At 34.7% G+C, this 27,925-nt stretch overlaps 1 pseudogene; it reads left to right on the top strand.

Annotated features, from left to right (window-relative positions):
- The first annotated feature begins 948 nt into the window (after positions 1–948).
- LOC118901099 overlaps positions 949–27,925 on the top strand; it is a 39,894-nt pseudogene continuing 12,917 nt past the window's right edge.

Genomic DNA, 27,925 nt, shown 5'->3' with positions numbered 1-27,925 from the left:
CCTTGGGTTTATCCTGTATGGGACTCACTGCACTTCCTGGACTTGGGTGGCTATTTCCTTTCCCATGTTAGGGAAGTTTTCGACTATAATCTCTTCAAATATTTTCTCTGGCCCTTTCTCTCTCTCTTCTCCTTCTGGGACCCCTATAATGTGAATGTTGTTGCATTTAATGTTGTCCCAGAGGTTTCTTAGGCTGTCTTCTTTTCTTTTCATTCTTTTTTCTTTATTCTGTTCCATGGCAGTGAATTCCACCATTCTGTCTTCCAGGTCACTTATCCCTTCTTCTGCCTCAGTATTCTGCTATTGATTCATTCTAGTGTAGTTTTCATTTCAGTTATTGTATTGTACATCTCTGTTTGCTTGTTCTTTAATTCTTCTATGTCTCTGTTAAACATTTCTTGCACCTTCTCGATCTTTGCCTCCATTCTTTTTCCGAGGTCTTAGATCATCTTCACTATCATTATTCTGAATTCTTTTTCTGGAAGACTGCCTATCTCCACTTCATTTAGTTGTTTTTCTGGGGTTTTATCTTGTTCCTTCATCTGGTACATAGCCCTCTGCCTTTTCATCTTGTCTATCTTTCTGTGAATGTGGTTTTTGTTCCACAGGCTGCAGGATTGTAGTTCTTCTTGCTTCTGCTGTCTGCCCTCTGGTGGATGTGGCTATCTAAGAGGCTTGTGGAAGTTTCCTGATAGGAGGGACTGGTGGTGGGTAGAGCTGACTGTTTCTCTGGTGGGCAGAGCTCAGTAAAACTTTAATCTGCTTGTCTGCTGATGGGTGGGGCTGGGTTCCCTCCTTGCTAGTTGTTTGGCCTGAGACAACCCAACACTGGAGCCTACCTGGGCTCTTTGGTGGGGCTAATGACAGACTCTGGGAGGGCTCACGCCATGGAGTACTTCCCAGAACTTCTCCTGCCAGTGTCCTTATCCCCACGGTGAGCCACAGCCACCCCCCTCCTCTGCAAGAGACCTTCCAACACTAGCAGGTAGGTCTGGTTCAGTCTCCCCTGGGGTCACTGCTTCTTCCCATGGGTCCTGATGTGCACACTTTGTGTGTGTCCTCCAAGAGTGGAGTTTCTGTTTCTCTCAGTCCTGTGGAAGTCCTGCAATCAAATCCCACTATGCTTCAAAGTCTGATTCTCTAGAAATTCCTCCTCCTGTTGCCGGACTCCCAGGTTGGGAAACCTGACATGGGGCTCAGAACCTTCCCTCCAGTGGGTGGACTTCTGTGGTATAAGTGTTCTCCAGTCTGTGAGTCACCCACCCAGCAGTTATGGGATTTGATTTTACTGTGATTGCGCCCCTCCTACCTTCTTATTGTGGTTTCTCCTTTGTCTTTGGCTCTAGGGTATCTTTTTTGGTGAGTTCCAGTGTCTTCCTGTCAATTACTGTCCCGCAGCTAGTTGTGATTCTGGTGTTCTCACAAGAGGGAGTGAGAGCACGTCCTTCTACTCTGCCATCTTGGTTCAGGGCCAGTCCAAAACAAGTTTTAAATTGTTATATTTGAAAAGCATAATTTAGTGATGTATATTATTGTTTTATATTATACATATCTATAACCTTTTTTCTATTACATATTTTTACCTCCATATATTCTGATAGGATGGAAATGCACAAGTAAATTAAAAGGATTATTGTAACTTCAAGAAAAAAATGTGTTGGAGATCTCCTAATCTAGTTATTTAAACATTTTCCACAGAGCCCTTGGGTTCTGTGGGGATGACTCAGAGCCCAAATGAGATGTGACTGGAAGGGGAACGGGCCATAGTTCCCACTTTGACCAGAATAGCTATTCTTTTAACTATCTTTACATAGTGGGATCGCATGTAAAATAGGTACTAGTCTAATGACCTTCTGTTTCCACATGATGAAACACAACCAGATTTAAATGACTGGTTTAACTAGCTTGGATGTGTATCTGCATCTTACTCATGTCTAGGGAATCATGTCTTTGTAAACACACCTAGATATCATGTAAAGTAAGAGTGTGAAAAGGAACTTAATTAATTTTGAAAGCTAAGTTTCATCATTCGTATTCAACCTGTTGTTGTGTTAATCACACCCAAAACTCTAAAACTGAGTTTTATGGGCGATACTATATTTATTAGGTGAGGAAGATTGAGTATCAAAAGAATAATAATGTGTGTCTAGTGGAAAACAGAAATGTCTGATCTGGTTCCCTATTTTCCCTAAGGAAAAGTGGAAAGGAGACTTATGGATAGAATAGGAAATTTAAGATACTCACTCATGAGTTAGAAAATGTCATCCAGGTCCTGGCATTCATTTACGGTACAAGTATATATTCTTGTAATCAGAAACTGTTTTAAAGTTTCGTAGTTCACATCCCAGGAAATTTTACCTCTGGGTGATGGCTTTTATTTTTTTTTATTTATTTTTTTAAATTAATTTATTTTTGGCTGTGTTGGGTCTTCATTGCTGCATGCGGGTTTCTCTAGTTGTGGCGAGCGGGGGCTACTCTTCGTTGTGGTGCACAGGCTTCTCATTGCGGTGGCCTTCTCTTGTTGCAGAGCACGGGCTCTAGGTGTGCAGGCTTCAGTAGCTGTGGCGCGCAGGCTCAGTAGTTGTAGCGCATGGGCTTAGTTGCTCCGTGGCATGTGGGATCTTCCCGGACCAGGGATCAAACCCGTGTCCCCTGCAGTGGCAGGCAGATTCTTAACCAAAGAGCCACCAGGGAAGTCCCTGGGTGATGCCTTTTCTAGGAGGAGTTTCCGGGAACACAGCTCTATCCACACATGGGAATAATTACAGATTCTCTGGGAACTTTCTCTGCTTTTCTGAACTACTTATTGGAGATGTTTTTTATAGCTCAGCCTCAGTTCCTACCACCAGGTTTCCAACACAGTGCAAAGGCATACTGCTCATTCTAGAAACACTACGTAGATATGACAACAAAAAAAGAAACAGAAAAATTCTATTCTTCCTTCTTTCAAAGAAAGCCCATAAGTAGAAATACTCACGAATTCTACAAAAGAAATAGAATTTATGATCTATGAACTGATAGGATACAGCTGATATCCCTACAGACTCAAGAAAAGTATGTGATTAGTGATATCTTAAAACATACTTTTTACTTTCTCTTCTTGACATAAGTCCTAGTAATTAGTTTTCTTTCCAGCACCTTTGTTTTCTAAATTTAAGTACTTTAAACAAGCAGTAAATTACTACAGACATCAATATCTTGTCTATTTCTCTGAAGAAGAAATAAAGTAAAAAATTAATCTAAAATTAGCAAATAAAATAAATTTTAATATGTAAGATGCTGCATTAAGAAAACCAAGTAAGCAAGAAAAAACTTTACATGCTACAAATAGCTGCATTTGAGAGGAAAGTGGGGACAAACCTCATGTTTTTTTTTTTTTTTTTTTTTGAAGCTAAACATAATTGGAAAAGCTGTTGAATAGGATGTGCTGAGTAACCTGAACTTTCTCCTTATGTACTCAGTGCATGCCTTACATAATGTGTTTGTCCCTCCTTTGCTTCAGATGAATAAAACTGCAGGTGACCCTTGAACAAAACAGGTTGAAACTTCATGGGTCCATTTTTATGCAGATTTTTTTCAATAAAAACTACAGTACTGCCCAATCCACAGTGGGTAGTTGGTTGAATCCATGCAGAACCACAGATAAGGAAGGCTTATATAGTTATAATATGGTTTTTCCACTGTGTGCAGGGTGCGTGCCTATAACCCCTCTGTGTTGTTCAAGGGTCAACTGTATTCATAATTTTGTAGTATGAAGCATAAGGTTAAAGTATGATTATGATAGCAATACTTATTCGTGGTGACAAGGCACTGAAGCATAATAAATGTACCCAAGTACGGTAGTCACTCCCTTATCCACGGGTGTCGGGGGGTACCTTCCAAGACTTTCAGCATGGCCCTGAAACCATGGATAGCACCAAACCCTCAGCAGTATCCCCTTATTCAAGATTTTGCTTTGGACAGTTTAAGTTACACTCAGTTGACCTTATTTGACTGTGGGTAACTGAAACCACAGAAAGGAAAGCTGCTGATAAAGCAGGACTACACTCATGTGAAATATCTTCCCTATTCTTAGAGGGAAAAAAATGGAAACTTACATCAAGGTAACAAAAGTGAGTCATGCAGTTAAAAATTTGAGAAAGTAGATAAACTCAATCTTTTTCTGTTGAAAGTATCAGTACACATACGCAGGAATGTTAGAGTAACTCTTGTATCATTGTTTATGCATCATCCAGAGTTAGACTAGGAACTGCCTAACCATGCAATTCAACACAATAAATTATTGACACTTCTGTTTTCTGACGAACTTGACTCAACAGCAGTGGGCTGTGTACACTATGTCACTTCAGTTTTAACTTTAAAGCAGACAGAGTCTAGACAGTATGCAGGTCTGCCCATGATTTGATGTCTCTCAGCTCAGGGTTCTTAGAAGTCATAATAATGAGTTTTCAGGTTTAAAGAGGGAGGCACTGAAGAACGTGTTGCCCCCTGGGTTTTCCAGTGGACTTTCTTGGGGCTCTTTGCCCCTTGGGACTCTTCCCTAGTCCATGGGGATGCTTGAATAAAGGAGAATGATTCTGGTAAAGGTCAGATAGATTCTCAACTAGGTGATGGCATAGAATCCGAAAAGTGGCAAATATACACACATATATCCATTTTAGCAACAACCAAATTATAATTTTTAAATCATTTTATATTCCATCTGTCAGAACTGCAAAGGACATCGGGGTTCAGGGTTCCCACCACTGCTGTAATCATAGTCACTCTGTTTGGTCTTCCATGTAAGAATCTGAGTGAAGAACCAGTTCAGCTGCTTAAATTAAAAACTACAGATCTCATCTTAGCATCTTGTGTTACACATGAGGAATTTGAGGTATAGAGCAATTAAGTGGCAGCACATCAGTCTTTGGTTTCATCTGTAGTCTACCAGTCTCAATTACACCAGGTTGGATCCCTGTACTTCAATGACTACCTTAGGTATAACTTGCAGGTGAAAACTGGGAATGGTCTATGAAATGGGCATCCAGTAAAATATTACTTAATAAGCTCCCCTGAATATGATCACTTGTATATAGTACAGAACACCTGGATGATATTCTCTACTTAGCAATTACAATGGTTGTTTAAAAGATTATGTTCCACGAAAATTTTCAGGTGCTGTACAATTATCTACCTGAGAATATCTAGTCACTATTATCAGGTTTACATAACTTGTTCCGTTGCATTATGACAACCCTGGCCAAAGCCATAGGAGGTAGCCTGTTATTCTTCACCCTCCACCCCCAAGCAATTAATAAAAAGCCCACCCTACTTGCTCAGTGACACATAAAATTCCACAGGAAAAATAAGTCACTTGTTTAGGCTTGTGTGTTTTTCACTTACAATGGAAAAAAAAAACATGTGACACTCATGACTATTCAAGCTTCTTAGCCACCAGGACCTCAGTGTGAATCAGTTTGTTTATCCTGACTTACAGTGGAACAGGTAAAGGGAAATCCTAATAGATAAAAAGAGTAAAATATTAATAAATTGCCATGAAAATTTTTTTATAACATTTGTCTTTTGGCATTTTGGGGAAAATCTAATTGCCCTTATTTTCTTAGTTATGGAGGTAATAATTCTGAAAAACTAAGTGGTTCCTAAAGTGGAAAGAAATACTAAACACTAAAGAAATAATAAAGAAATAATAAATTCATAAGAGTGGTACTTCTACCACAACAAAGCTATGGAGGGAAAATCTGAGACCATAACAAAATATAATTTTTATTACTATATTTACAAGGTTGACAAAAATATTATGTGTGCCTCTTTTTTGTCTATAGCCTCCATTCTGTTGGCATTTTTGTTTTTCCTGGCCAGGGGCATTTTGAAGTAGGGAATATTTGATTAAAAGCTACAAAGCACAATCTGCTTATCAATGTCAGGTCAACTCCACTTAAAAAAAATCCTGTTGCAACCAAAATAGCTCAAATGAGTATATTTTTAAATATTAGAATAATAAATTCTTTGTTACAATAGGATCTACTCTTTCCACTAAGAGTTTTCTTGCCATCTTTATGAAATAAGCATATATCATATAAAGATACCAAAGATAAGACTGACTAGGTGAAATACATACTGACACCATCTGGTTGATTTTAACAGAATTGTCATTAATCAGTTGTCCATGACAAAATGAACAATACTGCACTCGAATATGTTAAAAAATATATATATTTGAGATTAGTAAGAAAACAAGGCCTATCACAGAAACTAGGCATCCACTACCTTAAATATTTTCTTCAAATTTTTTCACCTTTAGACTATCTAAAAGTAATTATTAACAATGAAATTGAAAATAAAGTACTCTTCTTTAAAATATTCCAATGTTTTCAACACTGTTTGCAAGAAAGGATTCAGGCATAAACTAAATATTCATGAAAATGGAATTTTCTTTAAATAGTGATTATAATTTTGATGATATTAGAAAGCGGTCTAGTATTAATTTTCTGACAATGTATTTTCCAATTTACTCATGCTTTTCTGTTTTAACAGATAGCTTACAAATGATTAGAAGAACTGATTCTTTCTGAGACTCATCAGATCACTACCTGTAAAATCCGTGTCTATTTGTGGAAATCGTATAGTAAAGAAAACATCTGCTTAGCATTTAAATGGAAAAGACATCAGTCCACTCACATTCAGTTTGCAAGAGAACTCCAGGTAGCATGCAGATGGTTGTGTTTGGGTGCAGAAGCCAGATAGAGGGTGAAGATACTGGTAAGTGTCCCAAGCTGATGGAAGGCAGGCAGGGGGTGAGAGTATAGTAAGCATGTTCTCCTTAGATAATATTTCAGTGTGCTAATCATCCACAGGGAGAAAATTTTAAAGAGGAGAATTTTAAAGAAATGCTCTATGTGACAATATTTATTACTTCTACCACTGGTAGGTAGTTCAAATCAAGAAAGGACAAGACCTAGAAAGTTTTGTTAAAATATATATATATTTATAACTGGCAAAATGATCTGTTTCAGTTGCATGTTTTCCTTGTACTTTGATCTTTTTGTACTGATATTTAAGTTTCTGCTTTATGATCTCCTTCCAATGATAGAACCAGACCTCTTGGAAACCACCTTCATCAGACCTGGGAGTTTGAAAGAAGCAGGTGCTGAACCTTAGTGTTTCCCTGAACAAGAAAAATGGGCTGCGATCGAAACTGTGGGCTCATCGCTGGTGTTGTCATTGGTGCAGTCCTGGCTGTGTTTGGAGGTATTCTAATGCCAGTTGGAGACATGCTTATTGAGAAGACAGTTAAAAAGTTACAAGTATTATCAAGAATATTTCTTGTCATTTTGATTCATTACATTTTTATGCCCTTTTTGCTTAGGGTGTCTCTTTTATATTTCATTGTAACTGGCAACTTTGTGTCTTCTACACAAAGGTTATTATGAACCACTGAAAGTCTACATGATAGAGAAATGGTCAAATTTTTATGTATATTCTGTATGAATGCTTTGTCAACCAAGTTCTGAAAAAAAAAAACTATTGTAGGTAAGCAGATAAGTGGAAATAATTGCTTTTATGTCCAAATAATATGTTGATATGCTTTTTTGTACACATATATACCATTTTTTATTGAAAGATTCTTTAATTTCTATTGTGCTTTACAATTTTCAAGTTTCACACACATGATTTCATGTAATTTCATAATAACAATTTATCCCCTACCCCTATATTGTCCCTCCCTCCTCTCCTCTCCTCACTGGTAACCACTAGTTTGTTCTCTATATCTGTGACCCTGCTTTTTTTTTTTCTTCACTACTTTGTTGTATATTTTAGATTCCACATATAAGTGATATCATACAGTATTTGCCTTTTCCGTCTGTGTTATTTCACTTAACACAATGCCCTCCAAGTCCATCTATGTCACTGCAAATAGCTAAAAAAATTTTCATGGCTGGGTCGTTATTCCTTTGTGAAAATATACCACTTCTTTATCCATTCATCTGTTGATGGACACTAAGGATGCTTCCATATCTTGGCAATTGAAAGTAATCCAGCTATGAATATTAGGGTGCATGTATCTTTTCAAATGAGTGTTTTTGTTTTTATCACATATATAGCCAGGAGTGGAATTTCTGAGTCATATGGTAGTTCTATTTTCAGTTTTTGTGAGAAATCTCCACACTATTTCCCACAGTGGCTGAACCAATTTACATTACTACCAACAATGAATCAGGGTTCCCTTTTCTCCACATCCTCGCCAACATTTCTTATTTGTCATTTTTTTAATGGTAGCCATTCTGACATGTGTGAGTAATGTCTCATTGTGGTTTTGATTTGTATTTTCCTGATGACTAGCAATGTTGTATATCTTGTCATGTGCCCACTGGCCATCTGATTTCCTGTTTTAAAAATGTCTATTAAGTTCTTCTGCCCATTTTTTAAATAGGTTGTTAGGTTTGGGTGTTTTTGATGTTGAGTTGTATGAGATGATTATATATTTTTGATATTAACCTCTTATCCATGGTCATAGCATTTACAAATATTTTCTTCCATTCAGTAAGTTGTCTTTTCGTGTTGTCAATCTTTCCTTTGCTCTGCAAAAGCTTTTAAGTTTAATTAGGTCCCATTTGTTTATTTTTGCTTTTATTTCCTTTGCTTTTTGAGACAGAACTAAAAAAATATTGTTGCGATTTATGTCACAGAGTGTTCTGCCTATGTTTTCCTCTAGGAGTTTTATGATATCCAGTTTTAAATTTAGGTCTTTAATCCATTTTGAGTATATTTTTGTATATGGTATGAGGGAGTGTTCTAGTTTCATTGATTCTCATGAGGTTGTCCAACTTTTGCAACACAACTTGCTGAAGAGAATGTCTTTTCTCCATTGTATGTTCTTGTCTCCTTTGTTGAAGTTTAATTGATCATAAGTATGGGTTTATTTCTGGGTTCCCTATTCTGCTCCATTGATCTATGTGTCTGTTTTTGTGCTAATACAATACTGTTTTGATTACTGTAACTTTGTATAATTCTCTGAAGTCAGGAAGCTTGATTCCTCTAGCTCCATTTTTTTTTCTCAAGATTGTTTTGGTTATTTGGTGTCTTTTGTGTTTCCATAGAGATTTTTAAATTATTTGATCTAGTTTGTGGAAAATGTCATTGGTATTTTGATAGGGATTGCACCAAGTCTCCAGTTTCCCTTAGGTGGTATGGTCATTTTAATAATATTAATTCATCCAATCCACGAACACAGTATATCTTTGCATCTGTTTGTGTTGTCTTTAATTTCTTTCATCAGTGTCGTATAGTTTTCCAAGTACAGGTCTGTTACCTCCTTAGGTAGGTTTATTTCTAGGTATTACATTCTTTTTGATGCAATGGTAAATAGGATTGTTTCCTTAATTTATCTTTCTGATAGTTCACTGTTAGTGTATAGAAATGCAACAGATGTCTACATTAATTTTGTATCCTGCAAGTTTACTGAATTCATTGATGAACTCTAGTAGTTTTCTGGTGGCATATTTAGGATTTTCTATGTATAATATGTATCATTTGCAAACAGTGACAGTTTTACTTCTTCCTTTCCAACTTGGATTCCTTTTATTTCTTTTTCTTCTCTGATTGGTGAGGCTAGGACTTCCAAAACTATGTTGAAGAAAAGTGGAAAGAGTGTACATCCTTGTCTTGTTCCTTATCTTAGAGGAAATACTTTCAGCTTCTCACCATTGAGTATGATGTTAGCTGTGGTTTGTTATGCATGGCCTTCATTGTGTTGAGGTAGGTTACCTCTGTGCCCACCTCCTGGAGAATTTTTATTATAAATGGATGTTGAATTTTATCAAAAGCTTTTTCTGCATCTATTAAGATCATCATATGGTTTTTATTCTTCATTTTGTTAATGTGTTGTATTACACTGATTGATTTGCAGATACTGAAAAATCCTTCCATCCCTGGAATAAATCCCACTTGATCATGATGTATGATCCTTTTAACGTATTGTTGGATTTGTTTGCTAACATATTGTTAAGGATTTTTGCATCTATGTTCATCAGTGATAATGGCTTTTAGTTTTCTTTTTCTGTACTATGTCTGGTTTTGGTATCAGGGTGACACTGGCCTCATAGAATGAGTTCGAAAGTATTCCTTCCTCTGCAATTTTTTGGAATAGTTTCAGAAGGATAGGAGCCAATTATTCTCTAAATATTTAGTAGAATTCACCTGTAAAGCCATCTGATCCTGTACTTTTATTTATTTGGAGTTTTTAAATTACTGATTGAATTTCATTACTCGTAATTGGTCTGTTCATATTTTCTATTTCTTCCTGGTTCAGTCTTGGGAGACTGTATCTTAGAACCTGTCATTTCTTAGTCTAGGTTGTCCATTTTATTGGCACACAGTTGTTCATAGTAGTCTCTTATGATCTTTTGTACGTCTGTAGTGTCAGTTATAACTTTTCCTTTTTCATTTCTGATTTTACTGATTTGGACTATTTCTCTTTTTTTTCTTGATGAGTCTGCCTAAAGGTTTATCAATTTTGTTTATCTTTTCAAAGAACCAGCTTTTAGTTTTATTAATTTTTTTTTTTTTTTTAGTTTCTATCTCATTTTTTTCTGCTCTGATGTTTATGATTTCTTTCCTTCTACTAACTGCAGGTTTCTTTTTGTTCTTCTTTCTCTAGTTCTTTTAGGTGTAAGTTAAGATTGTTTAACTGAGATTCTTCTTGTTTCCTGAGGTAAACTTGTATCACAGTAAACTTCTCTCTTAGAACTGCTTTTGCTGCAAAACACTGGTTTTGGATCATCATGTTTCATTTTCGTTTCTCTCTAGGTAATTTTTGATTTCCTCTTTGATTTCTTTAGTGATCCATTGGTTGTTTAGTAACATATTGTTTAGCCTCCACGTGTTTTGTTTTGTTTTGTTGCAGTTTTCTTCTTGCAGTTTATTTCAAGTCTCATTGCACTGTGGTCTGAAAAGGTGCTTAATATAATTTCAATTTTCTTAAATTTACCAAGGCTTCTTTTGTGGCCTAGCATGTGATCTATCCTGGAGAATGTTCCAGGTGCACTTGGAATGAATGTGTATTCTGCTGCTTTCAAGTGGAATATTCCATATATATCAATTAAGGCCATTTGGCCTAATGTGTCACTTAAGGCCAGTGTTTCCTCACTGATTTTATCTATGGATGATCTATATGATGTAAGAGGGGTGTTAAAAATCCTCTACTATTATAGTGTTATTGTCAATTTCTCCTTTTATGTCCATTATTATGTGCCTCATATGTTTAGGTGCTCCTATTTTAGGTGCATATATATTTACAAGTATTATATCTTCTTCTTGCTTTGATCCCTTGATCATTATGGAGTGTCTTTCTCTGTCTCTTATAACTGTCTTTATTTTAAAATCTATTTTGTCTTATATAAGTATTGCTACTCTGGCTTTCTTTTGAATTCCATTTCCATGGAATACCTTTTTCCACCCCTCACGTTCAGTCTGTGTCTTTAGATCTAAAGTGAGTCTCTTGTTCACAGCATATATATGGGTCTGTTTTTGTATCCATTCAGCCGTTCTGTCTTTTGGTTGGAGCATTTAGTCCATTTACATTTCATGTAATTATTGATATTTATGTTCTTATTGCCATTTTATTAATATTTTTGGATTCGTTTTTGTAGGTCTTTTTTCTTCCTTTCCTCTTTTGTTCTCTTCTCTTGTAATTTGATGGCTATCTTTAGTGTCATGATTTATTCCGTTTTCTTTTTTATGTGTATATATATTATAGACTTTTGATTTGTGGTTACCATGTGGTTTTTGTATAGCAGTCTATATATACATGCATGATTGTTTTAAGTTGTTGATCTCAATTTCAAATACATATTTAAAAACCTGCATTTGTACTCTCCTCCTCTCATGATGACTTTTTGATATTATATTTTACATCTAGTTATTTTTTGTATTCCTTAACTGCTTATTATTAATTGCTTTCAATTATGTCCAAACTGTATATTGATATGCTTTTGAATAAGAAATAAGTAACTGTATTTTGTGAGAGTATATTTACAAAAGTAGTTGCACTCTGGTTAATATTCAGAAAAGTAAAATCATATTTCTTATATATAACTTAAACATAATTGTGTTTAATATTGATACAGGAATATTTGGTAAAACTGGTAAAAATAATTTATTGTTTGCTAAACTGCTTTTTAAAATATGTATAATAAATAATATATGATTGTCTTATAAATATTGATATTTCCTATTGATGAAGTTTTATACTTGACTCTTAAAAAATATTTTCAGAAACGATATATAGGACATACCCCAGTATACACATAATAAGTTGACTATAGTTTTAAGTAAAAATAAAGTGATTTGGTATATAGACTTTGCACAACAAACCAAAATTTATCTCCATCCTAGTTCTTTCTAATTCAGCTTCACACTCACCAACTTTAATTGATAAAGAGACAGAAAACTAGAATAAGGAGTAGCAGATCTGCTGAAGTCCTAAACCAGGGATGGAAAATTCAAATTTCAAGTGGCTTCAAGGGTTTGAAGACAAAGTTAAAAAAAATTTTTGAAAATGCCAAGAATAAGATAAAGTGAAGAGAGGGACTATTGGAATTTTAAAATGTGTGCCCTGCCTAAAGGCATGTGTGTTAATTTTTTAAACCTAATGCTGGCCAAATAAAACATATCTGAGTGCTGGCCTCAGCTCTCAGCCTGGTTTAGATGTCAATGGTCTAGATGTTAGTAAGCACAGTGCACATTGGAGAACAAGAACTGATTCATAAAATGGGTTAGACTACCAACTCATACTGCAATTTCTGTTCCTGCCAAGACCATTATCTGTCTCATCCATGTTTGACAAATAAATATGTAGATTTAATTTCAAATCAAGTTTCTTAGGACAAGAAGTTATTATTTTCCAATGCTTTGTTTTTGTTGTTTAGCTAAAATGCTTATGTTTTACAGTTTAAATAAATTGTCTCATTGTACCATTACAGCTGTTGTCTCAGTATAAAAGACAGAAAAATAGGACATTTTAAGGTACACTTTCTATACTTGCCTGCTATATTGGCTTAGTAATAATATAGTAATTTCTATCTCTTCTGTTACTAACAGATTGTCTATCTTCAACTGCATACATTTAATTGAAAAAAAAATATTATAAGTTGAATGCCATCTCCTTCCTTGGAATTGCTAGATTTCTTGATACCATTTTTTATACAGTTCAACAGAGACATAGAGGTGATGGTGAGGTGATGGTTATCTAATGGTGTGAGAGAATTGTCATTGCTCAACACCCTTCTTATTCTATAAACTGTGCTTCCCTTCTGAATTTTCTGTGTAGAGAGAACAGGGTCAGTTCTAACACACAGACTATAACTTATATTATGGAAAAGTTTTCAGAATAGAAAAGTCACAACAATCTTCCAGTGCATAGCATTTTACATTAAGACTATTTTTTTTGTGATACATAATTGATTATCAATAGCTGAATAGTGAACAACTATACTTTCTTATTATTATTAAACAATATTATACATATAGATTCTGTTAGATGGCAGGAGAGGTGTAGGAGAGGTGCTAGCATCTATTTTAATTGTTTAATACTTATGTCTAAGTTCACAATGGCTAATCCTGAGGAAATAAGAGTTTTCAGACATCAGAAATTTGCTTTTGTATAGAGGCTAAGAGAGAATAAAATAAATATTTATCTCAAGAAATATAAGTTTTAACTGGGCAAAAGCAGATTGTAAAAAAATATAGAGACCTGTGAAACTCTATAATTGAATTCTAAAGTATAGAATATGGAAAAATAAATGTTATTTAGAAAGAGAACTTTCTCAGAGTACTCAATAACTTCAGGTAGAAGATGAGACTTGAGTTGCATTTTGAAGTATAAAACTTTGAATGTCCAAAGTGGACTGCAATAAAGGTGTCAAAGAACTGGTTAATACGATGGATAAAGTTGTGGAAATGCAACTAAATGTGATGAGGGAAGGAACAATGTAGAAAATGTGCCAGAAATACAGGATTAACAAGAGAGATGATTAGAAAGACAACAACATGTGGTAAGTTTTAGGAAGCTTTGAACATTACACAGAAGACTAATTAATGACGTGATAGACAATAGTAGTTGGTGTATGTTTTCTGGTAGGAGTTAGAAATAACAAAATCTGCATTTAGAGATTGATATCAAATATACTATATACTAATATACTATATACTAAATAATTTAGTGTTATTTAGTGTTACTAAGAGCTTCATATATACAAATTCATTTAATCTTCACAAGTATCTAAGAGAAGGTACTCATATTTTACCCATTTTACAGTCACACAACCTTAAAACAACTTGCCAACTCACCTAGCCAAAAAGAGGACGAGTCAGTTTCCAAACGTAGGCAATCTGAAAGGAGGGACTTGCTGATTTACATAGCTTTGTACTCTGTAGTTCTCCAATAGAAAGTGTTCGAAAGTGAGGAGACCCAAAACAGGAAACACTAATATAGGACATGACCACTTTCAAGGAGAATTTAAGACTCCCTTTAGAAAGATCTTTCCACAGTCTGCACATAACAAAAGGCACTCTGGTCTAGTGTGGTGGAGTACATAGAACTGATGGGTGATGGGATGCAATGGGATAGAGGGACTAAACAGGGAGAGAGGACTAAAAAGAACAAAATGCAAAATATCCAACTGAGTTATTGATAGAAATGTATACCTTAGGAGAAAAAGAGAGAGGTTTTATAAGTGATTTGATTTGAACATCAGTGTATATTTCAAAGATCAGAGCTCAGAGAGTTGATCTTTACTATAGAGATTACAGATAAAACAAAACATTAGATTTACTTTCTAGAGAGTTTGAATGTAGAGACAAAGGACCGAGAAATTGGCACACATCTCTGAGTTATGTGTAATCCCAGAGAGCAAAGTGTCTTACCCCTGCCTCAGGAGCACTTAGGTTACTGCTGTTATTTTTACAAATTTATACAAGTTTTAGTACTGATCAGATTTTGTTTACCATTGAAATCATTGCAGATTACTTGCTTCATTTTATGGACTAATACCAAATTGAGAAAGTTATTACCTGTATAAAAGTGCCATTAGAAAAAGAAGAATTAAAGTGCTTAATTTTAAAAGATCAGAAAATCATCTCATGTTGTTATCTAATTTTTAAAGTACAGAGTTGGGACTCTATGATGCCCTCTGGTTCTAAAAGATGGCACCTTGACACCAGCAGTTGGAACAGCCTAAAATGGTCCATATATTACACTTCACATATTTTACTTCATATATATATGTATTTCTTTACTCTTTATTTCCAAGGAATGTTTTTTTAGGGACTTCATGCTTTTTATGCACTGTATGTGAAAATTTCTTTACCAGTATTTTAGACTATGATTCCTACTAGATTTGTATGGGCCCAGCAGGTTTATGCAATCTTGCTAGATAGACTAAAAGTCAATGGCATGAGCTATCACGAATGTGGAAAGTAGAACCTACCAAAGGACTTCAGAAAAAGGACAAAGAAGGGAATTAAAGATTTCTTTCTCTCAACATGCACAGACATACATATACATAATTCACACACGAGAAAATTTTCTGAACGTGGGAAAACTGCTTGTAATTGGTCCAAATCAGAACAAATTTTGGTAGTGAGAGGAGAGGATGAATACTGTTTTCAGTATGTTTCTACTTTTTAAGGAAGTTTTGATTTCACTAGATGGGGAGTAAATATTAAAATGATTAAATAGCAGAAAAAGAAGTGTCATAAGATTTTAGATGAGTTATTTCCACAGGACTGGTTTAGACAGTAATGTTAAGAACAAAGTAGTGAAAGCAATCTGGGAAGTAAATGAGATGAGAGTTCTCCCTAGAAAGGGTGGATAGAATTTGTATAATAATAGTAGCAATGTTTATTAAATGCTTATTATATGCTAACACTATTCTCAGTGCTCATATTTATTAATTCTTATAACAACCTATAAGGATAAATATTTAATTACTCCATATTCTGCTTATTTTGACTTTCAAAAATACTAATTTTATATAGTTCAACCTAATATTAATATTTTTATTATACTCATTGTACAGATAAGGAAAGTGAGGTACAAAGAAATTAAATAACTTGCCCAAGTTTAAATGGTTAGCATGTGACCAAATTGGTGATCAAACTCATAGCATCTAGTTTAATTGCTAGTTTCATTGCTTCACTCTAGGCTTTGAGTAAAGAAGCCAATGTATTTGGTCAGGCTGGGACTAGGACAAGGAAATCTACTCAAAGATTAAAATCTGCTGTGTATAATTCTGTTTCTTAGAACTCTATAAGAGCCTTGAGAAATGGGACTATATATATTTTTACATATGTATTCTATACACTTCATGCATAGGAAGATATTAAGGACAATTTACTAGTTACACTAAAGTTGACCATCATGTTGATGAGTACTGTTTTCCTGTAACAGCAATAATAAAGTGACCATGTGACTAGATAGAAGATACTATTCTCCCAAACATCTGCTTTCAAATTAATGTAGCAAAGAGAAGCTTCAAGGTAAATGGCTTTCAATGCAGCTGCAGACCATGCCATGTAAGAGTCATCAGGCTGGAATCCAGTTATTACTAGGGCTGGATAATCTGAACATTTAAAGTCAGGGACACATACTGATGTACTTCTCAGCCAAGTGAGAGGATCTTAAATTATATTACTTTTTCTGTACACATATTTATCACCTTTGTACTTCAAATTTAGTGAAAGATGTGCAAAATAAACCAGATAGCCCAAGGTCAATTTAAAATCAAGGCCTCTTAAATTCACAAAGGACATAAAAACTTTTCCTCCTTTGAAAACTAAAGGAACTGAAGATAAAATTAGTCTTAGTACTCAAGTAGGCCAATACAATTTTCTAATACATACGGTAGTGTTACAATCAGAAGAAATTTATTTTTGTTCTGACTGCTTCAATATTTTTCTCTTTGTCTCTGAACAAATCATGGTATTATGGAAACTACACAAGATTGGAGTAAAAGGCCTGATTCTCCATTACCTACTACTAAATTGTCATACAACACTGAATCAGACATCTGTTTCTCTAGGACCCACTTCTACCTGTAAAAAAAATGGATGGGGTTAGATGACCCTAACTCTAACAACTGATAATTCATGCACTGATTTCAACTCTTTGTGTTTCAACTTTCCCATTTAAAAAAATATCTATCTATCTGTCTGTCTGTCTATCTATCTATCTATCTATCTATCTATCTATCTATCTATCTATCTATCTATCTATCATGTCTCCAGATGAACATAAAAGGCAAAGTGATTCATGGCATTTAGAAGAAAAAGCATGATACACTTAACGATGCCTTTTGGTATTAGATGCACAAGCATGATAGTTAGAGAGTTTTCCGTCCTGCCAAGTACATTCTATCACAGTACCGTTTCAATTCTATAAGCATATATTGTGTTCCTCTCATTAAAAACTGAAATAAAATATGTACCTTCAGAGGTACATGATAAACACTTAATATTGTATTAGTCCTTAAGATTCTATAGTGTGAGAGTAATCATGTGTATGTGTGTATGCTCATGTGTGTTTTCCCCTCATAAAGTCTCTTGAAAAGGGTAAATTAACATAGCTTTCAGCTTCCATATAGATTTCAGCTATAACGCTCTGATCACTTAGGGTAAACATCTTTACATTTAGAGGAATAGCAATAATACTTTATCTATGTGCAATTCTGTCTTAATTTTGGGCTTGCTATGGAAATAAGACTTTTTAGGAGCAAATAAAAAGATTTCCAAGGACAATTGCTTGTAAAAAGTAAGAAGGTCTCACATTGCTTTAGTAGCTCCAATGTACCCAGTGTAAAAGGATTGCAACAACACAGGATTTCATAATGGCATTATACCTGATGCCCTGTTCTTCTCTAAGGAATTCCCTTATTTTCTACATTAAGCAATAAGTAAAGTATCATGAAGAAAGCTAACTCAATTTGAGTTCTACCAACTAAGTGCAGAGGTGACAGAAACAAAAAAATTAGTAAAAACACGGTGTAAAAAAGGACCAGCTTAAGGGTCAGAGACTAGGATCCTCGTCATGATTCTACTTCTAGGTATTTGCCTCGGTTACCCATGGGCCAGACACCTGGTTTCTCAGAGCCTCAGCACACTCTCCTAGAAAATGTGCTAATGTTCAATGTCCTTTCCTGATCCATCATTCTATGAATTGATGCTTCCAGGTGACGGGAACAAAGAAGTCAGATTGTCCCTGTATTCATGGGTCTTGTTAGGCTCATTTTGTGTGAAACACTTTCCTCCCCCTTCCTCTAGCACTAAGGTAAGTTGGAACTTTACACCTGGGCATTCCTCCCAAGGTACTTACTTGGAAACACTGCCTGCTACAAAGTCACCTTTGTCTGCGTTAGCTACTAGAGCTTCATGGGCTTCCTGCTCAGAGAGTGAAAGCCTTGGAAGGAATCCAGGAGAGCATCTATGATAATTCCCTCGTTTTACAGATACTGAAATTGACCCAAGGGGTTTGGTGACTTTCTACCCAGTCCCAGCTCCTGAAGCACAGGAGAGATTTCTAATGTAGGATTTTCTGATTCTGTCATTGGTATTTTTTTCTGTTTGTCTATCATTACTACAAGGGGCATCAATTACTTTAACGGATTTCACAAAAGAATAAAAGGAAAACTTCCTTCATCCTTTTATCTAAAAAGTAGTAACCTAATTGTACTGAATTAGACTGTTGTAATTTTTGGAAACATGTACTAACAGGTTGCTGTAAATATACTGAGAATTAGGGAAGCCACATTGAGCAGGATTTTGAAGGAGAGAAGTCAGATTTGTGTTTTTCTTAATTTAACAAACGTTAAGTGACTTCCCCCTGAAGTATCCAATTTTTGAAAAAAGAGAAAAAGCTTCCAATACCACTAGATTTTTCTCTGTTTTTCTGTTTTGCCTTCTCAGTCCAACTCACTGAGGGCAGAAGAGAAGTTAATGTTCAACCTGATAAGAACTTTTTGGAAAAGGTTTAATAAAATTTCCTTAGTAAACTGTGTTGTGAATTCTCCCATAAGGTCACTCTAAAGCTTGCCAATGGTTGGCCTTACAATCAACAGACATGTCTGCAATATTACACACTGATTCTCTTTGTAAAAGATTAACTAAAAGAGATTGCTATCATAATCTGTTGAAAACATTTCTGTTGCAAACATATGGCAGGTTACAAAGGTTCTCATGACGAAGATATTTGAGCTTAGTCCTTTTATTGAATAATTAAAGGTTCTAAACTCCGACAAGTGCCCGTACCTACTACAAAGAAATAACCCAAACTTGTTTTCTTTTTCATAGGAAGCTGTCCTTGATGAAGGTACAATTGCTTTTAAAAATTGGGTTAAAACAGGCACAGCAGTTTACAGACAGTTCTGAATCTTCGATGTGCAGAATCCAGAGGGAGTGGCAGTTAACAGCAGCAAAATTAAAGTTAAGCAAAGAGGTCCTTGCACGTACCAGTGAACGAGTCCCCATAATAAGTGGCACTCTTTCCTTGACCATATGTATTTCTGAAAAAGCTTCCACTTGACAACTGCCAGTGTATTGAAATATACTCGTTATTTTCTTGTCATTAATATACGCTGAAATTTTTGTTTCTGCCTATATAAAACCCTAATCTAAGGATTTAATGATGATAAGAAATATATATTTTATTATGAATTTATCAGCATCAATTAACTGCCCTACATTTAGGAAGTTACAGGAGTTTTACACTTGTGGCATGTATTCTCAACAAGTCTAAAATATGCATGCTAAATAGAAAAAAATCGATCACAATTTTAAAACCAGAGTACTTTGAAATCCTAAAATTGAAAGTGTAGGTTATACGAGTGGTTCTCCAAGGGCGGCTCCCGAACCAGCAACATCAGCATCTCCTGGGAACTAAGTAGAAATGCAAATTCTCAGGCCCCTCCTTAGACCAAATGAATCAGAGACTCTCAGTTTGGAGCTCAGCAATGAGTTTTACAAATACTCTGGAGGATTTCAATACACACTCAATTCTGAGAACCACAGCATTAAACTGATTCTACCTAACTACAATACCTGCTAAGGACTTCTATTCAAACTATTTTCCAGGTTTTAAGGGTATTTGTATTTATTCAGTAGTTTCATTCTTATATTTTCTCCAGTACTGAGACTAAATTATCTATACCTTTATCTTACATGCCTTAACAATTTAATAGACTTTTGAACTCATTCTTAAACTATAAGAACTAGGGGAAAATAATTAGCCAGAACTTTTCAATTGTAAATTAAAAAAAAACTGATACCAGGGGATTTGAAGTGATTTAACCATATTCATACAAACTTAGGACTGATAGCTCTTAGATTGTTGAGTACATTTTCTTCTATGTAAATTTTAGACTATGTGTCTTTTCTAACTATCAAAGTAAGGAAAGGAAAGATTGAGGTACTAAAAACACTAAACCTAACCAAGGATTAGGAATACATTTATGGTGCCCATATGGGAACAGAGTTAAGTCCTGCTATATCATTTGTTATACAAATGTGTGATTTTTCCTCAAGAATAATTACAATTAGTTATACACTATGATCAAGCATTATTACAAAATTTCATATTTATAATGGTTTCTTCTAATTCATAGTTTAACTTTCTTATATGTTTCAGATATTCTACAATTATATAATTTCTTTCCTCTCCATGCATTAATATGTTTCTAGATTGACAACTCACACTCAAATATAATGAAATAACAGTAGTTGGGAGGGTGATGCCTGCTGCCGCAGCACATGATATATAAGCTGCAGAGCACCTTGGTGCCTATTCTGTCCTAGTAAATATCCCCACATCTCCTTGTCTTCAGGCACAGGTCTGCGACTATTCACAGCTCTGTCAAAGAAGACTTGGTTTTCATTGTTACAGAAAAAAAATCTTACCTTCAAAAATATTTTTATTTTTTCAGGGTCTTATAGTTCTATGTCATTATCAAAAGCCTATATGAATATCTTGTTCAAAAAATGTTGTAGCTACGATGTGTACCTATGAAAATCTAGAATTCACATATGACCTAATAAGAATCTAAGCATAACTGTTTAAAAATCACAACTCTGTGAACTGACCACATGTAAGAAAAGAGAATAGTTTCTAGAATTTGAGAACTCATCACAGTTTTTGTTTAATTTTTTGTTTGTTTGTTTTTACTTTTAAGGATATTAATTGGAGTATGGGAAAACATAAACATAATATTGAATCCTGTCCTAGTCTTGCTTGATAGGTTATATAAATTTTATTCTTAGAGGCTTTAACGTATCTCTCTCTGGGATGAAAGCAGGGTGGGTTAGATATAATTGATTTACTTGGAGAAGCAATGCGGGGAGGGTTAGAGAAGAGAAGTTGGATTTGCAGCTAAAGTACATAAACAATAAACTCCTATTTACATAACAATGTTAAAGGAAATTATGATCAACTATGAGTCATCTTGTCTCATGATGTCAACAAAACAGAGTCCTTAGTGTCTGCTTGGAAGCCTTAAATAATGGGAAAATGACCGTTTACCTTTCAGAAAAAGTTAATATTTTGAGAGTCTTCCACATGTTGAGGTGAACCTGCCTCTCCATCAATTACACCCTGAACTCAGTTGAAATTCTAAGTGGAGGAGGAAGTCTCTCCTCAAACAGAACCACAGGCTTATTTGGCTTTTGGCTGCTCAAGTGAGCTTGATGAAACTTTGACATGATGTGACATGGGTCAAAGCATAAAATTGCCTGGATAGAGATCTTAATGATATATATTCCAACCTATACCATTTCTGTGAAGACCTGGTACCTCCTTTAGAATATTCTCAGATCCAACATAAAAAATAATAATAATAATAATTTAAGTTACTTTGCTTTGACAGGAGTACACAGAAAGCAATCTTGGGCTAAATCTGAGGCAAATTCCTCCCTTTGACCTTATTAACCAACACTTTCTAAAAGCTGTATATATTCTCATTTTTAAACCAAAAATTGAGTGATTATGTTCTCTTTTTAAAAGTACATTCTAAGCACAGGCCTCAGTTTGAAGGATTTTTCCCTCAGTGAGTGCCATCTACTGGTATAGTATTGTAAGTACAACCAAGTAAACTAGAATTTGGGTCACAATTATTTTTGCTATTATTTCAACTACTATATATACATAAATCTTCCTGAAAATTAAAGTATTTTAATTTTAAATGTTAGTAATATGTAATCTAAGTTTAAAATACAATTATCTAAGAGAAAAGAGTAACTGAGTACTAATAGACTGTCCTAGCTGCTGTTTCAGATATTTATATTCTTTGTATGTCTACAGTGCTCCAAGAACAGTAAATAATAAAGCTTTGATGAAATTATATTAGAAATAAGATATTTCTGTCTTTTTGTGAATTCCATTTTTAAAGAATATGAACAATTAATTAATTTACTTATTCAAAAATATTTACCAAGTACTTACCATATACCAGACACTGCTTGGGGATACAAAACACATATAATACCTATCCTATAGGAATTCACTTTTTTATTATGCCTGATTGAAATCAGGTCAGGTTTTCTTTGGTTTGTTTTGGTTTTTACACTTCAGTTTCATGTTTTTTCAGTCTTTACCTTAGTTATATAACAACAGATATCTACTGTAGCCTCACAAAGCAGACATTCAAATATATGATAGAGCAATGAATAATATACACCCTATTTCATCTCAGTAAATATCTTGTACTTGCAAGAGATTTTTTTCCATAATAATCACCCTTCACCTCATTCCTAAAAAGTAGTTGGTACTTTCCAGGAGCTTAGAACTAATGAGTATACAGTATATGGGGCAGGGATGGAGGGGAACTGATCTCCAAAGTGGAAATGGTATTCCATTAGCTATCTTTAATTCTCATTAAAATACTGGAAATTATGGAAAAGCCAGTACAGGAAAGTCTGTGCACTTTGAACAGTCTTTCTAATATACAGAAACGTGCTCTTACTGTTCCCCTGTTTAAACCTCTCTGCTGTCTCCCCCTGACTCTCAGGATAAAAGCTAAACATTGAAGTACGGGATGCAACCCTTTTATGTTCCAGGTCTTGCCTATTACAGTCGCTTTATTTCCACCACTCTCCTTACTCCTTAAACCAACTATATTGAAACATCTGCATTTCTAAAATTACACCTTGTTCCTACTTCTTACCTAATACATGCTATTTTCTATCCTATTTTACCTAACTAAACTTCTCTTTGTCATTCAGACCACTTATGTGGAATTGTATCTTTTTTTTTTTAATTTTTATTGGAGTCTGGTTGCTTTACAATGCTGTTAGCCTCCACTGCACAACAAAATGAATCAGCCCTACACATACAGATACCCTCCCTTTTGGACTTCCCTCCCATTTAGGTTACCACAGTGCATTAGGTAGAGTTCCCTGTGCTATACAGTAAGTTCCTATCAGTTGTCTATTTTATACATAGTGTCAATAATGTATACGTGTCAATCCCAGTCTCCCATCTTGTCCATTATCCGCACCACAACCATCCCAAGCCTGGGTTTGCTCCTTTTCTGTGTTTTCCCACAGAATGTGTGTAACCCACTATAATAACACGTATTCCTTCTCCTCTGCTCTGCACATCTAAGATTCCTCTTCTCAACTTTGCTAGAGGCTCAGCATTGGCCTACTGATCATTTTAACCTACTTGTTTAGCCTAATTTCTGACATAGTCTATGCACTCAAAGATTATTTGTTGCATGAATGAACAGCATTTGAGACTTAATGTTCACTTGCAACAATTATTTTGAATTTTATTTACTTTTGTTTTTCAGAGTTTGTTATCTAGCCAAGGAAAATATAACCTGGGACTCTGAGACCCACACAGTCTCTTTCCTGCAGCCCAATGGTACCATCTTTGAACCCTCACTATCAGTTGGAACCGAGAATGACAGTTTCACTGTTCTCAATTGGCTGTAGCAGTGAGTAGACAAAGAGCAAAATTATTGGTTTTGAAATCTCTAGAATCCACTGTAATTAATCTCATGATTAGAACTATCATTAGATATTATTTATTTTGTCATTTTTATGAAAATGTGTTCTTATGGCATTATTTTGAATTATGGCCCTTTGGGAAGATGACAAAATCATGTAATAATCAACTGAATTAGAAGACCACTTAAAGTGTATCATTTTAAAAAGTAGGATTTAACTTTGAAAGTCTCCAGAGAAATGTAATCATTCAGAGATGAAGAAACAAAAACAATACACTTTTAGTCCTGGCAAGATTTGGCAGTCATTTTAAAGATATAGTTGACAACTCTTTTATTAAGCTTAATTCTAGTATTTTCCATTTACTTGTTAAAAATCTGATACTGCAATTGGTGTCTTAAACCGTGATTTCTTTTTTGGAGACTGCACCCCATCTCTATCCAAATGTATTTATCCAAGGAGTACTCAATTTACTTATCAAAAGATCAAGCTCTTCTATGTTTCAAAAGAGAACTTTGAAAGAACTATTGTGGGGCTATAAGGACCCATTCTTGAGCTTGATTCCACACCCTGTTACCACTACAGTTGGTGTGTTTTACCCTGTGAGTACCAAATATGAATGTCGATGTTGTTAGACTTTAACTGGATAAATATGATGGCATTGGCAATTCATAATTTTATTATTTAATGTGTATTTCTGATCAGGGAATACATATTCTAATTACTTAAAAGTCTCTCTCTCACATGAATTCAGCTATCCTAGTCGGGAAAATTTACGTATCTTTTCAGACCACAATACTTCAGATGGAGTTTATAAAGTTTTCAATGGAAAAGACGACATAAGCAATACTGCCATAATTGACACATTTAAAGGCAAAAAGTAAGTATTCACACAAAGTGTGTATGTGTATGTGTGTGTGTGTGTCACTAGGATACTCTAAGGCAGGCAAGAAACTTATTTAACAACTGGTAAGGCACAGGCACCAACCTATGGAACAGACCTGCCTGTATCTCACCCCTAGAAACTCCCATTCTGCCAGGCGTTAACCCTTTAGCTGTGACGACTGGTCACACTAGTGCATAGGTGCTGAGTATCAGCCCCACTTGAGGGTTGACCTTTATGCACAGGTTCTCTTACATAAAGAAATCTAAAGGGACTACTTCCGTCTCTGCTGCATAGCGTTATTGTGCACTCATACAACTACATAACTGCAAATGAAAAGGAAGAAAGTCAATATGTTAACTTATCATCCAGCAGGTAGGAAAATATATCTTACTGTTGTTCTATTTCTTTACTGAGCATGAAATATAAAAATTGTTCATTCCAGGGACATGACTAAATATGTCTATAAAGATGGAAGCTTAATGAATCTATGCCAATGCTTTCATGACTTTCCCCTTCAAAATTTTCTTGAAATAATTTTATACATTGATAACTCAGCTTTTTAAAACTTTATCAATATGAAAATGGAATTACTATTTCCTGACCTAACACTGACATATTAAACTTGATAAAGAGCACGCCTCCTGTGAAGTAGCAGTAGAATGAGATACGTTCATACAGCCATGATTTCCTACTTTCCCCTAGCTCCTGACTGTTTATCTGGAGACACCTAATTCATATGTCTAAAATAGGAATAATCCCAATAAATATCAAGGAAAAAGCCTTTCTCCTCAAAGTTAAAATGAGTTTTACATCAGTGATTTCCTGACGAAGAATAAAGTAATCAAAATCAAAAGAGATGAAATCTTTTTATTAATTAACCATTACCTCACATTGAGTTCCTATCTAAAATTTGCATAAAACTGTTAAATACTCACTCATGTAATCCTTTTTCTTCTACAGAGTCCATAGTCACATATTTTTTATAGAAAAGTCTAATGGAGGAAAACAAACACTTCTAAATGCTCATTTTAGGGGATATCACATATGTGTTTGTATACTGAGGAAGGTGAACATTTCTTCCATTTCAATATTACAGAGAGGTTTTGAGGAGAGTTACTATATGCTCCTAATTGGAGCAAGAATTTCACATGAGTTTAAGATTATGATAAGGTTAATTTAACTGACCACGGCAAGACTGAACATGATTAATGCTTATTCTGTTTAAAAAAGAAGCAACAGCTTGCCTTGACAGCTTACTGGATGGTGTGTTAGGAGTTTGAAAAACCTGCTTTCCATCATCAAAAAGTGGCAAACTATCTCTACTGTTATATGTATATATATCAGGAAACAATACAAACATCTTAAGTAGATACCAGAGTATAAATTAATAAACTTTGTCCTACTTTAATGCCAGTTCATGCAAGAGTTAAAAGAGGGGAAAAGTATAAATTGATTATCTGCATGTTTCCAATCGCTATTGATCAAACATCTGCTTCTTTCTGTCCTCCTCCACACTCCCCTTTCTCCCTCATACTGAGTTTGCATCAGTTATCCACTTAATACTTTCCTCCTATTCAGTTGAACACTCAACATACTATGATACAATCCACTTCTCCCATTGCAACAAAAAAAAAACTTAACCCTAAGTAGAGATCTAAATTTCTGATAAATATTTCTCAAAAATTTTTTGAAGAACTCTGGCTGCTCCAAATTGTTTCTAACAAGGTTTGGCAGCTTTTATTTTATAATCTGGCCACTTAATGGTAACAGGCACTTCATTTATCTCAACAAGATGAAAACTTCAAACAAAACATAGACCAAATGATTTAGAATATTTCTTAAACTTAGCATTTGTCACATCTAGTCTAATCAATATTTATTATTTTAGCAGAAGTACTGAATCATAATAGACAAAGTAATGTGAGATGGTCTTCTTGGAATGAGAATGTTCATTTCCTTTTTTTTTTTTTTTTTTTATTCCTAAGGCATGCCTCTTAGTGGGCAAGCTATTTTGACATCATTAATGGTACAGGTAAGGGCATTTGTTTTGTGGTAATAATCAGTGAAATCACCTCCTTTCTCCTACAAATCCACCATCGTACCTGCAATGTTCTGGAGGGGTATGCATTTACCTGTCTTTATATCCCTACAACATAATTCAGAATCTCTGTTCTTATACAGGCTTAGTAAATGTCTGTCTAATGTGACTGAATTTCTCAAGAATAACCACTGAGGATAAACCTTTACTGCATTCCTAGGGAAATGTTTGCTTTGTAAAAACTTTACTTAATTAACTGCCTTCCTGGCCACAGAAGTCAGGGGTTAGAAAAACTTAGAGTAGTAGTTACTGTTCACATGTTTTTTATATACTGTACAGATAATAATTTAAACTGAAAGAATTTAAAAATCAATATAATTACAAAAGGTAAAACATATATCCAAGGGGAGGTTTCAATATGATGTAGAATCAGTGAACCTGCAAGTAGAGCCATCTATTTTGAATAAGATGATCAGAATTACAGAGAAAAGAACAACAGAAGCAAGAAAAACAAGGCTACATATTTACTAACCAATGTACTAACCATGAAAAATGTATGCACAAATGAACATTCTGAATTAGAGTTGGGAAGAAAGAAGGTGCTATGAACTTAGATTTAAAGTATAGTTAGATCCAACTTATTATTCTCCTTGAAGGAAAGCAAAGTACACATATGCCTATTAGTTTAAGAATTAAGGTTTAAAAAGCAAGGGGAATCAAGATGAGGTAATTAAAATCAGAGGTGAGCTTTCAGCTACTAAGAAATATCAATAGAAGCAGAGCATAATGTTTACAAAGCTGGTGAGGTAATACTTTATAGGAAAGTATATAATGAAGATGAAAAATATTAAAACAAAGTTATGTTAAAGGTAGGGTATAAGAAGGAAACACAGGGAATGTTCATTTTCACAACGGTATTGGTGAGTTTTGCATGTTTAATTTTGTTAACACTCTTTTAGGAAAAAAAAAAAAAAAAACCAGCAAAACCACTGTTGAGTTTGATTTGTAGAGCTTTG

This window comes from Balaenoptera musculus, chromosome 9 (assembly GCF_009873245.2).
Source record: "Balaenoptera musculus isolate JJ_BM4_2016_0621 chromosome 9, mBalMus1.pri.v3, whole genome shotgun sequence".
NCBI lineage: Eukaryota > Metazoa > Chordata > Mammalia > Artiodactyla > Balaenopteridae > Balaenoptera > Balaenoptera musculus.
The sequence above is the reverse complement of the archived record's forward strand: the minus strand, read 5'-3'. Positions and strand labels throughout refer to the sequence as shown.